Source organism: Pinus tabuliformis, chromosome 8, assembly GCF_031772625.1.
Source record: "Pinus tabuliformis cultivar Carrire ecotype Pingquan chromosome 8, CPIR1, whole genome shotgun sequence".
NCBI classification, from domain to species: domain Eukaryota; kingdom Viridiplantae; phylum Streptophyta; class Pinopsida; order Pinales; family Pinaceae; genus Pinus; species Pinus tabuliformis.
The window spans coordinates 1,148,775,389-1,148,792,804 of record NC_142294.1 but is presented as its reverse complement, the minus strand read 5'-3'; positions in this window follow the sequence as shown (position 1 = coordinate 1,148,792,804).

Below are 17,416 nucleotides of genomic sequence, written 5' to 3'. Positions count from 1 at the left end.
GAAGGTGTCATTGCGATGGTTCTAGATTCTGGTGTAATTGAATAGATCATCTCTCTCCTGAATTTTTTATTAGTTCTTCTATGAGTCGTGACATGCCTTCCTACTCATATTCATTTTTCGATGACTAGTATATTTTACTCTTGCATCTTATTTGTACGCCCATGGAACAAATTAGAGTAATATGAACAAAGAACTGTGATTAAATTATGAGGGCATCAGACATCAAGGCACTCTTCCCATTACTACTTCTGATACTTGCCTTGCTCGACTTGAGTTTAACCTCACTATTATTTCTGATTGCGTTCTTGATTGTGCAGTACAATGCTTCTCCACAAGGTCAGAATACAAGGAGAGAGGAAATACTATTCTTTGTCATCTTACTAGAAACTTTGGTTGTTCTTGCTGAAACTGGATTTTATGTTGCATGCTCTGTCAAAACAAAGGCATGGAGAAATTTAAGGCATTGAATATGTTCCTCGTTCAAATTTTTATAATTGTGTTCATCTTCTAGGTTGTTATCACACCCCAGAAAGCTCGCTTTGAAGATTATAAAGTTTGTTGCAATCCAACTATTTAATTTTGCATTAGATGCTCTACAGGAGTGTAACATTGTATTTGAAGGACTGTTGATAGATGAGTTGATATTTGTTTTTCTTTCACTGCTTCTTCATGGAGTCCATGTTCATATTCATATCATAACTCACATTTGTTTCTGCTAACATTGTATTATCACTATAGGCATAATCTCTTTGTTGGCATCACAAAAGAGATCGAATGTCTTGTAGAGAGAAAATGATGGGCTAGCTTGTGAAATGGTGCCACAATCCCAAAGCTCAATTAATCAATGTATTGTTTTGACTTGGATACCATTGTGAATAAACAAAAGGCACAGCTAAATCTGGCTTAGTACAATTGATCCTGGAGGACAAGAGTTTTAAAAGCATAGTGAAGGAAGTAAACACCTTGTAGCTATTGAATTTCCAACATTAGAGTTTATGCTCTAGACAAGCCCTTGTAATTTGCATTTTCTAAGTACTTAAATACTTGACCAAATCCCTTATTTTTTGTTTGTTTCCTACATTGGGTTTACAATGTACAAGGCATGACTAGGAAAATTCAATCAAACCATATTTTAAAAATTAATTGAAGGGTATGTAAGTTTTCTTAAATGCAATTATAGATTTCCAATAAAAAAAATTATCCAAGGTAGCAACCTGATATCTTATTTTTTGAGGGGTTTGAGATAATTTATAGTTGAGCACTTCTTCTTTAACTTCAGATATTTGGGATATGCAAAATAGTAAGTATTCCACTTTGTGTGCTTGGAGTCACATTTGTTGTATCGTATGATTGGCCCCACTTTCTTTGTATGATCTGATTGGTATTACATTCACTGTATGTATGGTATGCTTGGCATCACATCCACTATATGATATGATCCTTGTGGAATCACTATATGGTATTATTGCTATATGGCATCGCATAATTTTATATGAATGTCAGCACAAGCCATTAGTCTTCTTGATACCTTGGACAAAGACATGAATAAGGGAGTGGTACTCATGGAATTTTCCCAAGCTGGTGAATATAATCAATGAAAATTATATCTATGCAAGAGTAGAAAAATATGTGAAGGACAACTCCACTTTGTCAAAGGATGCCATATTTGAGCTGACAAATATAACTAGTGATGGAGACAAGGCTAAGGATATTATTGACGCTCCTAAGGCTTCCATGGGTCAAGACATCTTTGCAATTGCCTTAATAAACACTGATAATTTTCCACAAAGGTTTATAGAACTTTCAAAATACCGAAAGCAACTTCATTCATATCTTGTGTCAAAGATGCTAGATATTTCTCCAAACCTTGGAATATCGATCGATGGAATGGTGTGTGAAAAAATGTTTTCTAATGGGAGGAAGCTAGAGGAAACATTGATGTTGTACATAGGCAACATTCATTAAATGCCCAATAAAAGAAGAAATCATCCATTTCTTTAATATTATGAAGGAATCCAATTACAATTTTTGTGGCCATCAATGTTATGGAACTTCTCAGAATCAATGAAGCACTATGTAAATTTTTTAAAATAGTTTGTTTATGGATTGTTGCTTCATTCTAAATTGGAGAAAAATTGTAATCCTCTTGTAACCTTTGAAAGACAATTTTTTCTAGGTTCAATCATATATGCTTCAAATAAAAAACCCTTATGGAATATTCAAAATAAATGATGCATATGAAATGGATGTTCGAGGTTGCTGCAATGATTCAATGTTTATTTTTGCAGATTTATTGCCTATTACATATAGGTTTATGGAGTTACATTGTCAAATACTTGCCTCACATATTCAATTTCTCATGTACTTAATGATGTAATGCACTCATTATTTGGCAACTATAATTCAATTTCTTTTTGCAACTTGCAATGTCTTACAAGGTGTATAGTCAACCGTATTCTTGCTTTCAGGGTGTTCTCACAACAATATTTTGCATCGCTCTTACAATGTTTCCATTTCATATAGAGCAAGGTTAACTTTGGAGCAGCATTCATCGAATATCAAGGAGCCCTAAAAAGCCATCTAAAGTACCATTTATTCAATCATGTAGAACAATACGTTGAAGGTTATAAAACATCACTACTACACCAAGGGCACTTTTAAGACATTCTTTTAAGACAAGAAATCTTTTGTCTTAAAAAATCAATTTTTGTTTTAATCATTTTACATTAAAATTTAATATCAATTGAATTGTCTTAAATATAAAATTTAAGACAAAAATAGTCTATTAGAAAATTATTTTAAGACAAAACTTTTATTTAAGACAAAAACAGTTTGAGTCAAAATTATTTAATACAAAACATTATAGTTAAGACAAAAACCTTTGAGACAAAAATATTTTAAGACAACTTTATATCTAAGACAATGGCCACTTAAGAAGAAACCCATTTAAGACAATTAACAATCAAGATGAAAACGTATCAATTTCAGAAAATATTATCTAACAACTACGAAATTGATTCTCACAGTGCACCCTAAGTCTGCCAGCTTGTAGGCTACTACTGCATTGCACCTATACCAACGCTGCTATTTCACTTTCCATTCACATTATCTTATATAAAGACAACAATTTGTTCGGCTCTTCATTTTGTAGGGGTAGTCGACTGTGAAGAACGTGAAAAATTTTCGTGGCAAGACTTCCCACATGTTAATTACCTTTTTTCCCTTCGATCTCTATTGATATGATTAGAGACAACTTGTATGTTGTTTCATTCGACACTACTACATGGAGGGGAATTTTAAGACATTTTTTAAGACAAAATAAATCTTTTGTCTCAAAATTTTCAATAAGAGGCGCTAGTAAAAAAGGTAAAGGATTAGGGGTTCATGTTTAGGCTATTGATGGGTTCTTCAGGAAGTAAAGCGATGGAGGCTAACAACAACTAATGGGATTTAGAGCAATGGAGGCCAACAACGGGGGTGTGCATCATGATAGGAGCGATGGAGGCACTTTTGATGAATGTGGATAGGTAATAACATAGTTGGAGTACTTTTTGGGGTCTCCATCGATTATTTTTAATATGTTCTTTTACCGTTTTATTTATTTTGAACACTACTTATATCCATTGGTTGTTGTTATTAGCACATTGTTGTGATCGATTCGCAACATGGATTAGATTCACTTGAAGGATTTTTGAAAAATGCAACAAGAAATTCTCAATTTGATTTTTCCTTGATTAAATTGAGAAAATTTGAATCTCCTCATCAACAGGCAACTTGGATGCAACTAAAATTTATGACATGGCTTTTGTCACCCATTTTACTCAATAAATATTAGTTTGAGGAGTTAGAGTTCAATTAAGCACGTGTGATTACTAATTTGTAGCAATCATAGTCAATTATCTCAAGTTGTTTTGAGTTAAACTAGTTCTGACTACTAGAGGAACTAGTGGAAGGCCAATTGTGTAGTGGGACTTCAGTTAAATGCAGTGATCATCTAGTTATCTGATCAATCAACCCAAAGTATCTAGTGCATGCAAATAATTCGAGCTCCCCAGCTATGTTAGAGATTGTGAGGAAGTGTAACATTAGTTGTAGACTAGTCTTGAGCATACAGGTTTTGCATGTGGTCACATGATCAACCTTAGGAATTTCACAATCCATTTTGGAAAAATTCTTTAATAATAGGGATCTAATTTCTCAAGGAATTTCCCAAGGAAATAGGGGCTCAAGAAGTGGCAGAAATTGATGAAGTTTGGGTTTGAGCTTCTTAGTAACCAAAGAGATAGGTTATTCACTTATAGGTTGTGCACAATTGAGTAAAGAAATTGTAATACATCTATATTCATCAAATTAATCCAAGAATTCATTAGAGTCTTTAGCATATCTCTTTCCCCAGGAAAGATATTATTTGCACGTGTTTTATTTCTTATTGCATGCCTAAATTTTTTTCTCTAAATTGTGAATTAACTTCCATAGAGTAGTAGAGTAGGTTTATGTCTTGTGATTTTGAAAAAACTTCATGAGAAGTTGCAAATATACACCATAATTTCTACATCGTATCATAGAAGGATTCAGATTAGAGCAGGAATTTCAAACTTGTTTCTTAGGAGGTTTGAAGTTTCAGTTCAATGTAGCAATATCTCTTAAGAGCTGAGAAGATGACGTTCAATGGGTTGAGGCTAGAGTGTGCCTTGGAAGGAAACTTTAATTTCATTGAATGGAAGGATCCCATGGAGGAGGTATTCCGTGACAATGGATTGCTAGAATACATCAAGAGAGATGTTACAAAGCCAATAGAATCCGATGCCTAAAACCTCTCTTAGTGGAAGAAATATGTCTCCAAGGTGTGGAGAATAATTTTGGAGGGAGTATGGGACCACATTGTCAACAATATCCATGTGAAAGAAAATCCTTATGCAATGTGGTAGCCACTAAAAAATCTATTCTAGAATAGTAGTGACCATAAAAAGTTGGTGCTCAAGGATAAACTTTGAAGTATCAAGATGTAGAAGAATGAATTTCTCCTACAATATTTGAGGAGGTTCACACAAGTTCGTGATGAGATTGCAGGAGTTTGTGTTGTTTTAAAGGATGAATTGGTAATCATATCCCTTGCGGGCCTTCCCACGAGTTGGCATAGCTATCAAGATTAAGTGAACGAGAGGGAGAAAATATCGAATTGGAAACACTGATGGTATGATTTGGTACATGAGGACACAAGGAAGAATACCAGAGATGGGACCTCATCCAAGGGCAAGGATGAAGAAAAATTGGCATTGGTTGGAAAGGGAAAGAAGGGGAAAGGGATAAAAGCTCAAACCAAACCAGAATCCAACCAAGGGGGAAAGAAGAAATATTTGTCAAAAAAAAAATGCTTCCTTTGTCATGAATATAGACACTATGCCACAAAGTTCCCATAGAAAAAGGAAAGCAAGATGAACATAGGAGGAGCAGCAGGTGAAGCCTCGGCTTCACACTTCGACCTTGACTTTACCCTTATCACATGCATGTCCAATATAGTGATGGGGAGTGTGTGGTACTTGGACTCAGGGTGTAGATATTTTTTCAGTTACTTGGAGGAGAAAGATCTCCAGATGCACATCAAGCTAGGGGATGACAGAAGGTACAACATGACCAATACTGGTACAGTCACCTTTCAGAGGGAGTCAGGCTCCCCTATCATGCTCAAGGATGTCATGTTTGTTCTAGACCTAAAGAAAAATCTCACATCTATTGGAATTTTGGAAGAATGTGGTTATGCTGTGATCTTAACCAAAGGAAAAGAATTCCTGAGATAAATAGCCATAGGACAGGTGTAGAAGATCGGGGTTTATGTGAAGAATCTGTATAAATTAGATGACTGTGCTACATTAAGCACTAGGGAGGAGAAAGTGTAGGGCCATGATGTAGGTGAACTTTAGCACATAATACTTGGCCATTTGCATCATGGCACCTTGAATATTATACAACAAATATCCACTAGCCTCCATAAAGGAGCACTTGAGTAGTAGGATTTATGCAAAAGATGTACCTTGGGGAAGTACATAAAATTTGCATTCCATGACCGGGACAACGAAGTGCGTCTAGTATAGGAAAAGATCCACACTAATGTATGTGGACCTTTCTCAATAACCTCCACTACCAGGAAAAAATATTTTGTCCTTTTTATTCATAAGTGTTAGATCTCCTCATGCAGAATAAAGATGAGATGTTCTCCAAGTTTGTAGGATTCAAGGCACTGTTTGAGAAAGAAACTAAGAAGAAGGTGAAGGCTCTTGGGAGAAATAATGGAGGTGAGTATGCGTCGAATGAATATAAAAATTTATGTGTGAAAGAAGACATTAGACGACAGTTGACAACACCTCACAACCCTCATCAAAATCGGGTGGTTGAGAGAAAGAATCGTAGCAATTTGGGAGCAATGAGGGTGATGTTGCATGACCAAGGGCTACCTTTGCATTTATGGGTTGAGGCAAACAATATAACATTTTGTTTATAGAATTGAAGTCCTCATCGGATTCTTGGCATGATTACATTGGAGGAGGCTCTCTCGGGAAGAAAGTGGGATGTGTCACACTTCAAGATTTTTGGAGCCTCTTTTTTCTGCCATGTCTCCAAAGAACCAAGGAATAAGCTTGAGTCGACCATAGAATTTGGGGTATTTATGGGTTACACAAAAAATCACCACAACTACCATGTGTACTTGTCACCACTAAGAAATATATTTGTGCGAAGGGATGTAAATTTTGATGAGGAGAAAGCTATGTGGTGCTCTATTGAGAGGGAGCTTTACATCCCACCAAAAGATGAGCTTTGAGCTTCAAAGGGGGAAGCTCAGGAAGTTGTAGAGCAACCACAAATTGAGGAGCAGAGAGTGGAGACATTCACTCAAGCAAAACCATCCATAAAAACTGGAAAAGGACTAAGGAAGTTGATAGACTTGTGCAGGATATGAGGGAGAATGTGGGATATCCTTCAAATTCGCGTAGGCAAAGGAGGTCACCTGAGAGGTACACTAGCTCCATGGCTCTTATGACTGAGATTATAGAGATTGAGTCATCATATTTTGAGGAATAAATATAGCAACCTATATGGGTTGATGCAATGGTGTAGGAATACGAATCCACTGCAAAGAATAGTGTTTGGGAAAAGGTCCCAACACCAACATATAAGTCAATAGTGGGTTTGAGATGGAACTTCAAGGTGAAGCAAGAAACAGAGGAAAGCATAGAGACATATAAGGCCAGATTTGTGGCCAAGGGGTACTCTCAAGTTGAGGGAATTGACTCTGAGGAGATCTTTTCTCTTGTAGCAAGATACTTATCCATTAGATCAATTCTTGCTCTTGCTACACAGATGAGTAGAATAGCCACCAGATGGGTGTAAAAACAACATTTCTCAATGCGGTTATTAAGGAGGTGGTGTACATAGAGCAACACAAAGAATTTGAGACATTTTATCAAGAGTCTCATGTGTGCAGAATCAAGTGAGCGTTGTATGATCTCAAACAAGAACCTCGTGCTTGGTACACCAAGATCAATATCTATCTCATTGGTTTTGGCTTCACCATAAATGAAAGAGTCACTCCCTCCTTCGTACACCTAGAACTCACTAACACTCCCTATCACACACTCTTATTCATTCATTTACATGCATTTTAAACTAGTACTCCCTTGTGTTTCCATGGAACTCCCTAACAATCCCTAGCATACATCGACACACCCTACCACCTAGAACATCTTGGCATGTTTCCATGGCCTTTAGCATGCCTTAGAACTACCTAAAATATCTTGTCTCTCCCTCCTTAACACATCTGGGACTCACTGACACTTCCTATCACAAAATCTTATTCATTCATTTCCATGCATTATGTTGACCTAGTCCTCCCTTGTGTTTCCCTGAGATTTTGTAACACTTCAAAGCGTGCATTGGCACACCTTGGCACCTGGCACATCTTGGATTCATGTTGCCCTATCATTCTAGAATGATTTGGCATTGCCTAACATACCATGTCACTCCCTAGTTAACACAGTTAGAACTCACTCACACTCTCTATCACACACTCTTATTCATTCATTCCATGCATTTTTACCTAGTTCTCCATTGTGTTTCCCTAACACTCACCTACACTCCTTAACATTCATTGGCAAACTCTGGAACTTAGTACATCTTGGCACGATTCCATAGCCATCTAGCATGCCTTGGCACTGCGTAGCATACCTTATGAATCCCTCCTTACCACACTTGGAACTTGCTCACACTCCCTATCACACACTCTTATTCATTCATTTCCATGCAATTGAAACTAGTGCTCCCTTGTGTTTCCTAACATTCCCTAACACTACCAATAATGCATTGGCACCACACCCTAGTACTTGGCACAACTTGCCATGCCTTAGCAATTGGCATGTCATGGCATGCCTAACATGCCTTGTGTCTGTCTATCATGTGTTAGCACTTCTTAGCATTCCCTGGCACACATTTCCACTCCCTATTTGTTATGCCTTTATCAATAGCCTTACATTTTTTGCAACATGGTAAACTAACCAAGTCATTGAAAAAATAATGTTCTACCTATCCAAAAGTCTCCTTTTGTCTGAAACTGCTTTGTCAACCCCCTGACACACACTCTTATGCATTCATCTCCATACATTTTGACCCAGTTATCCCTTGTTATGCCCTGAAACTCCCCATTAACACTCCTCGACATGGATTAACAACTTTTGGCATGTGTTAACATGTATTTTCATTCCTTAGCATGCCATAGAACTCCTTAGCTATCATGCTCTCACAACTACCCTTACTTCGTTTATAACATGGGAACCCAACCAAATCCTACCTTGACTACAATAGCTTGACCAAGTTACAGTTACTACAACTAGACTATTCCTCATTCACCTAAGAATTTCCTATAACTCATCTTCGGCTACTCACATTAAATCTCAACTCATACAATTTAACATGTTACGAAGACAAGTTTCACATCCAACTGTGGCCGTAAAACAACTAAGCAACATAGTTTACATCTTGACATGTCATAAAACCCGGCATGTTTGACAATCCCTTGGCACAATGTGGCACATGTTAGCATCTGTTTCATTTCTTGGCATGCTTTGGCACTCCTTAGCAAATCCTAGCACTCCCCAATACCTAGCAGACCTAGTACTCACTAACACTATTTGTCACACTCTTATTCATTCATTTGCATGCATTTGAAACTAGTGCTCCCTTATGCTTCCCTAGCACTTGGACCTAACACTCACTAGCATGTGTTGGCGCCACACCTTGATGCCTAGAACATCATGGCGTGCCTTATTACTTGCCATGTATTTCCATGCCTAAAATTCCTTGGAACTTTGTAGCATGTGTTAGTACTTCCTAGAATTCCCTAGAACACCTTGCCACTTCCTAGCTGTCATGCCCTCATAGATAGCCTTACTTTTTTGCAACATGGGAACCTAACCAAGGCTCACTTTTTCCACACCTTATTGTAACTGTAGGATTTCCTCTTGCAACTTCTATTCTTAACTTCTCCTAACACACTTCATCCTTGGGACACTTGGAATCCACTAACACTCCTTAGCGCACAATTTGATTTGTTCATTTCCATGCAATTTGACCTAGTTAACCCGTGTGATGTCCTCACAATCCTTAACACTCCTCAGCATGCATTGATATTGTCTGACATATGTTAGCACACCTTTTCATTCCTTTTCATGTCCTTACACTCCTTAGCTATCGTACCCTCAAAACTACCCTTACTTTTTCTTAGACTTGGGAACCCAACCGAGTCCTGTGTCGACTACAACAACTTGACCAAGTTATAGTTACTATAACTAGACTATGCCTTGTTCACCTAAGAACTGCCTATAACTCATCTTAGGCTAGTCATGTCCAATCTCAACGCATCCCACTTAACAAGTTACAAAGTCAAGGCTCATGTCCGAATGCGGCCATGAAACAACTAAACAACATAGTTTATGTCTTGATATGCCATAACACCTCGCACATCTAGCAATACCTAGCATTATGTGTCATGTGTTAGCATCCCATGCATTCCTTGGAATTCTTTTGCACTACCTGGCACACCATAGCACTCCCTGACATGCCTTGGCACTACATGGCATATACCCTTGTTACTCACTCCTTAGCACACTTGAAACTTGCTGACACTCCCTATCACACACTCTTATCTATTCATTTCCATGCATTTTTAACTAGTCCTCCCTTATGTTTTTGTGGCACTCCCTAACACTCCCTTGCAGACATTGACACACTCTTATGCATTAATTTAAGTGCATTTTGATCTAGTGCTCCTTTGTGCTTCCCTAGTACTCCCTAACACTCCTTAGCATGCATTGGCACACCTGGGTGCTTGAAAAACCTTGGTATGCTTACCTATCATTCTAGAATTCCTTACCACTACCTATCATACCTTGTCACTCCCTCCTTAGCACACATAGAACTTGCTAACACTTCATTTCCATGCATTTGAAACTAGTGCTCCCTTGTGTTTCACTAGCACTTTGCCCTTACACTCTCTAGCATGCGTTCACGCCACACCTGGCATGTGACACAACTTGGCATGCCTATCATGTCTTGGAACTATTTAGAAATTGTTAGTACTTCCTGACATTCCTCGACACAACTCGGTACTCCTTAGTTGTCATTCCCTTGTAGAGAGCATTACTTTTTTTGCAACTTGGAAACCCAACCAAGTCATTGGAAAAACAATGTTGTGCCCAACACAAAGTATCCCTTTGTCTGAAACTGCTTTGTCTAGCCCCTTAATATAACCATATGATTGCCTCCTACAAGTCTTATTCAGACCTTCTCCTAACACACTTTATCCTTGAGACACTTGAGACACAATGAATTCATTGACACTCCTTGGCACACCCTCTTATTTGTTCATTTCTCTGAATTTTCACAAATTTCTCCCTTGCGATGTTTTGGTACTCCCCAAAACTCCTCAAAATGTGTTGACATTGTCTTGCATGTGTTAGCACGCCTTTTCATTCCTTGGCACACCCTGGCACTGCTTAATTATCATGCCCTCACAACTACCCTACCTTTTTTTGGGACTTGGGAACCCAACCAAGTCTTGCCTCGACTACAACAACCTGACGAAGCTACAGTTACTACAAATAGTTTGCGCCTTGTTCCATGTGAGACCCGTTAGATCTCTAGTAGACTACATCCTCATCAAAGATAACATCTTGGTGGACCTCAACTTGTCGTTGGGTTAGAGCATAAATCATATAAGCCTTTAGTGATAGTCGTCGAGTTAGATCATAAATCATATAACCCTTTAATGTCTCACTATATCTAGCAAATGTTCCCTTCTTCCTAGAAGGCTTCACATCTTCCTCCTCTCCTAGGGTACATGAATGTAGATTGGACAACATCTAGTTTCTCACCTATGAAATCCTCTTCCAGACTCTTATTCCATAATATCGAGTCAGGAATTTTGTTTTGAACATAGATTTTCATTTTGATTCCTCTCCCCATAACAATTTGGGTGAATCTTGATAATGAATCATTTCCTTAGTAGACTCCATAATAAACTTCTTCCTCCTTTCAAAAACCTCATTCTACTAAGGGTTGTAATGAACTATCAACTCCCTTTTAATCCTTGCTTCCTTTCAGAAGGCAATGAGGTCCTTGGAATTATACTCTCCTCCATTATCTTACATCATAACCTTGATCTTTTTCTCTGTCAAGCTCTCTACCTATGTCTTGAACTCTTGAAACCTGCTAAAGGCCTCTTCCTTGGTCTTCGTGATGTAGATCCATGTTTTCTAGGAGAAATCGTCAATTAATGTCGCATAGTACAAGAAATCGCCCAAATATGATATTGTTATGGGCCCACATACATTTTAAAGTATTTGATATAGGAACCCCTTGGACTTATTGTCAATGCTTGAAAATATCCCTTGACATTCTTTCCAAGTGAAAAACTCTTACAAACCCCTTCACGCTTTACTTGAGTTATGGAAAACTTGTAACCATCTTCCTCAATGCTAGCAAAACTTTGTAGTGTATCTGAGAAAATATTTAAGGACATACTGACATATATTCATGTTATCATGTACCAATGCTTAGGCTAATTGTCCTAACAGTGTGTACATGCCTCCCTCTCAAAGACTAATCACCTTCGCAAAATCTATTCTTGAGCCTTTATTCCGTACAAGGACTTGTCCATTAATAAATGAAAATCTATACCCTTTATCTTCCAAGGATGAAGTAGATATCAAGTTCATTTTCAATCTTGGTACATACAACACATAATTTATATGAATATTTTCTCGTAACCCTAAGTGGAAAGGCGACTTCCTCCCTATCTATTATGTGAGACTGTCATGGTCACCTGTCATATGTTTGGAGACACCACTGTCCACTAACCAAATGTAGGTATGATATCACAATAATGCCTATAAGTGTAGAAGAGAAGAAGTAATGTATATCATTTATACTATCATTGCTCTTTTCTAATGTGGATGCTTATCATCATCATTTTCTGCTAATGAAGCATGTTTCTCTCTCTTTCTCTTCCTATCATTGTTCCCTTCAAGACACAGGGTGTTTTTATAGTAACCTAACATTGTAAGTTGTGACAACTCAAACAATGAATCTTTGACATATCCCTATTCTTCTAACTTTGAATGGGAGGAGGTCTTCTACATGTATTCCTTTTATGAAAACTTTCAAATTTTTGTCTTCCTTTACCATTCTTGATATGAATTGCAAATGGTTGGGACTTGGCCTCTTGAGGTCTCTGAATCGTCCCCTTTGATAATAGCCTATACTCCTCTTGGGCACAAAAGCCCATAATTGACCAAACTTTGTAATTTTTATTTTATCACAAATTCTTGATACAAATGGATCCCATGAATCCAGACACCCGTTAAGGGCAATAGTCACAACTTTTTATTCATCAATATTTTCTCCAATGGTCATTTGTACATAAGATTGTAACAAGAATTTTTTTTTAACAACTTTTAATTTTGATCTTGATGTTAAAAATTCTCAAAATTATAAATTACCCATAAATATTCTAATGATTATCTACATTTATCAACCATGTTATTTATATGATTATTGATAACATAATATGTGATAATAATAGTATGAATAGAATTGAAATATATTTTAATAATTTACTTTATTTCTTAAAATCTAATTGTAGAATATTTTTCAAATTTAAATTTAAGATTTGCTAACCTTATTAGGGTGGTTAATGTTTTTGCTGGAATAAATAGTTAGTTATTTAATTTATATGGCTACTTAGACCATAATGTGTGACAATAATCTTATGAATACCATTAAAATATATTTATCACTTTATTTTTTAAAATGAAATCTTAGAATATTCTTAAAGTTTAAATTGATGATTCAGTTGAAATATATTTTAATAAACGCCTTTATATTTTTAAAATAAAATCTTAGAATATTCTTAGAATTTAAATTAAATACTTGGTTAATCTTCAGAATGCAATGGTTCATGTGATGAGGGAATGAATGACCACTGATTACTTAATTCACATGGCTTTTCATATTACATTCCTAGAATACCAACCTATATCCGGAAGGAAGCTTCTGTTTGTTTGTGTGACTAAAAAACATGGCTTGTCCTTAACGTCATCATCCATGTCTAGCGAGCACTATAAAATATGGATGTCCTAGGCATATTGATAAGAATCACAACAATAACGTTTGTCATTTGTCATTATTAAAGGTGTTATTATTTCTTTCAATTGGGGCAGCCATAACGATGACCGGTTCATTGACTCTGTGCAGTTGTGGGTGCAGATAATCTGGCCATCATATGTAGCTTATGTAGCACCAAAAAAATCCAAAATGGGAGTCCCTAGTTCGATACTAACCTCTCCAAATTGAGCTGGGCCATTTGTGACAATGCCAATGGTGGTTAGATTCAATACGGTACAACAAAACTTCAATACTGTTCCATCCAGTACCAACAGTAAAAATTTTAGTAGCGACTACTCCACAACACCGGGGCGATAGATACCAAATACATTGAATATCTCTATTTAAATAAAACCCCTAGGAATCTCTAATCAATGTATTGATACTGCATCCTTGTTTGATAATGTGATGGTATCTATCTCTTTTCCATGAATATTAAAATTTTATAGTTTCAAAGTTTGGTTGTAGAATGTATAGTTAGTCTAGTTTTTCAATGGAAGATTGAGTTATAGTGGCATAGGAATCATTATTCCCAAATTGTTCTTGTTATGGGTTATCTTTTGTAAAAAATTGAGTAATTTTGAACAAGAATCTGATTTAATAAAATATTATTTTTATGTTATATATATATATATATATATATATATATATAAAATGTATGTACTTTTTCTTCCTAAATAAAGAAACTAATAAAATATTATTCTGATTGTTTTATTTTTTCTATTTTCCTTGTATCAACCTCATGTTGTTCATAAATAAATAAACAAATTATTGCTCAATAATGTATTTCATTTGTATACCATCTAGAAGCACATTGTCTAAGTATAATGGGTGAATAAAGATCATCTTCGTACCTTTTCACCTATATTTTTAATGGAGGTTGATTACTCAGTAGATGTGACCTTTTAGGAATAAGTCTCATAATTTTCAATCTTTAAAAATTAAAAAATTATGAATGATGTATATTTAATAGTATGAAAATATTTTCTTAATATACATATTTTAATAGTTGAAATTAAGGGTTTCCAAACACTTTTTCAATTTATGATCTCTACTCCTAAATTGCACCTCCATAGTGGAGTTGTGAGTTTTACGTGACCTCCAATCTTGTCCTAATGTTGAAAATTCTTAATATTTCAAATGGTGCATAATTATTTTAATGATTATCTACACTTATTGATAATTTATTTTTTACAGTAGTTATATAGATATCACAAATAACCCAAATTATTTTATTAATTATAGAAGCTTATGAAGTATTTATTTATATGAGCTACTTATATCATACTCAAAATAATATATCTGAGCTATTGTGATTCATAATTAATCCAAAATCTCTTTGTGAGAAATCATATCTTAAATTATTAAGGTTTGTGTGTTTCTAATTAAGTGGTTCATCATGAAGACAGAGATGATGAACAATAATAAATGGTTTGGATGATGAAACACTTGTAGGCCCTAATAAATTACCATGTGATTTATCCAAAATATACTTTGAATTAAGATTAATCGTATAAATCCAAAAATTCATAACATTTTTATTAAATATTATGAATCAATAACTCATAACATTTGTAAAATAAAAATAACTTTGTAACATCAATATATATTTACCAAAAAAAAGAAACTTACCATTAAAAAATTCATTTACTAAATAACATTTATAGTTATGTTCATAACCCATAACCCATGTTTTCTCATAACATTTTTATTAGATATTACGAATCCAAAACTCAAAACATTTGTAAAATAAAAATAACTTTGTAACATCCATATAGATTTACCAAACAAAAAGAAACTTACCGTAAAAAAAAAATATATCATTTATTAAATAAAATTTATAATTATGTTAAGAACCCATGTTTTCCCTGAGCATTACATCAATTTTATATTGATATTTCAACTAGTACTTTAGCATTAATAAGGTGATCTTCTTTCTTCTGGTTCGGTCATGACAACATTAATTCGTTTATGTTATAATTGACATTCCTTTACGTTAAAATTAAAAATATATATAGTTTGGTTCGACTTGGAAATTAGCTTATGTGTTTCCGATTGGTGATCCAACAACACATCTTGGATTGGGTTCATTAAAACAAAAATATGTGGGGATTTACATTTATGACTTGTTATTTTTCTGGAATTTAGGTGGTATGCAATTCCTCCACCTGGTCTCACTCACTACCATTGATTTCCTTGAGGTTAACCGAATGGCTTCGGTGTATGGGTGGGAAGTTAATGTAACCAACTACCCCATCCCCCGCCCCAGTGGATAATTTTCTCTTAGACAGTTTCAGAGAAAGAGGCTTCACGGTCGAGTGTTTGAATTTTCCTGTTTTCATAGAAGGGTTTACACAGTGGATTACTCTAGTAAGAGCTTTTTTCCCTCTCTATTCCCTTTTGATTAAAATGACTAGAAGAGAGTCTAATCATTTTCACACAAAGTTTTTCGATTAGTTGGATATGGCTTTGGTTTACATGCATAATGCCACCCCTCTCTAGTTTTATTTCCGAGTAAGGATTTGTGCTAGATCCATATGGAAAGGTGGGTCGCAAAGGAGGTTTTCTTACTCAACATTCTACTCGACTTCTCACAGGTAAACCTAAGCTATAGTTTACTTCTTTTCCTCGAAATCTGTCTATACATATGCTTCATTAGATGGTTTCTTACTCCTTTCTTTTCTTATTTCCAATGGGTAGGTTTTGGTGGATTGCACCTGACTAGGCCTAGTGGAGTTAGGGTTCTGCTTTGCTGCAATTACCCCTAGGTACTCTTTTTCTTTCTTCTCTGTTATGGCCAAACCTTCGTCTTGTAATTATAGAGTGTTTTTTGTTCCAATCACGGCTACGTCTTATGTTTTATCTTGTTTGAGGGTTTGCATTCATTTTCTTCTTTTGTGCTCCTTCCTAAGTATGAAGCATGCTCGTGTCTAAGTAGGAAGTGTTTCCAATGTCTACAGTTGGGGTGAATGTTGTATAATGAACATTATTTTGTGGTGTAAATTTATTAAGATTGTTTTGAGAGAAATATGGCTCTGCATAAACACTTAATGTCACAGTTTGGCTCACAGTAGAGTGTCAATTCTTCATTGTAATTAAATAGATGTTTATGGGCGTTCCTGTAAAGTTTTCCTCACCTAAATCTAAGCTTTGTTTTTCCTCTAGATTATTTTGAACATTTTCTTTAATTTAAGCCAAAGGTGGGTGTGGACATGCTTACACACACATATATATACTGGTCTACTTCTAGTTCTTGCTTGTTTTTGTACAATACCATTGCGATACATATTCTCTTGCTTCCAAAATCTTGTGTATATATATATAGTCAAAGTTATTTTGTGATTGTTATTACTTCTTGTTTATAATTTACATGAATGAGATTTATGAAAAATTTGCAACCATTTTTTTTAAATGCATAAAGAAAACAAGTAGTAATATTGCATTCTATTAGTTGCTAGTCAGGGTCCTGATGATGAAAACCAGAGTCAACAATGCCTTCAAAATATACAAGAACTCTCAGATAGATTGTATTCATAATACAAATGAATAAAATATGAGAAATTCTACATATTGTGACATTAAGCCATAGATGGAGGGAATTGTACATTTCATCCTCTCCCCATAAAGAGCCACTTCAGACTATGCTAGCGATAAATAGTTGTATTATCAAAAGACAAGAAAAGAAACAATAAATGTAAGCCTTACA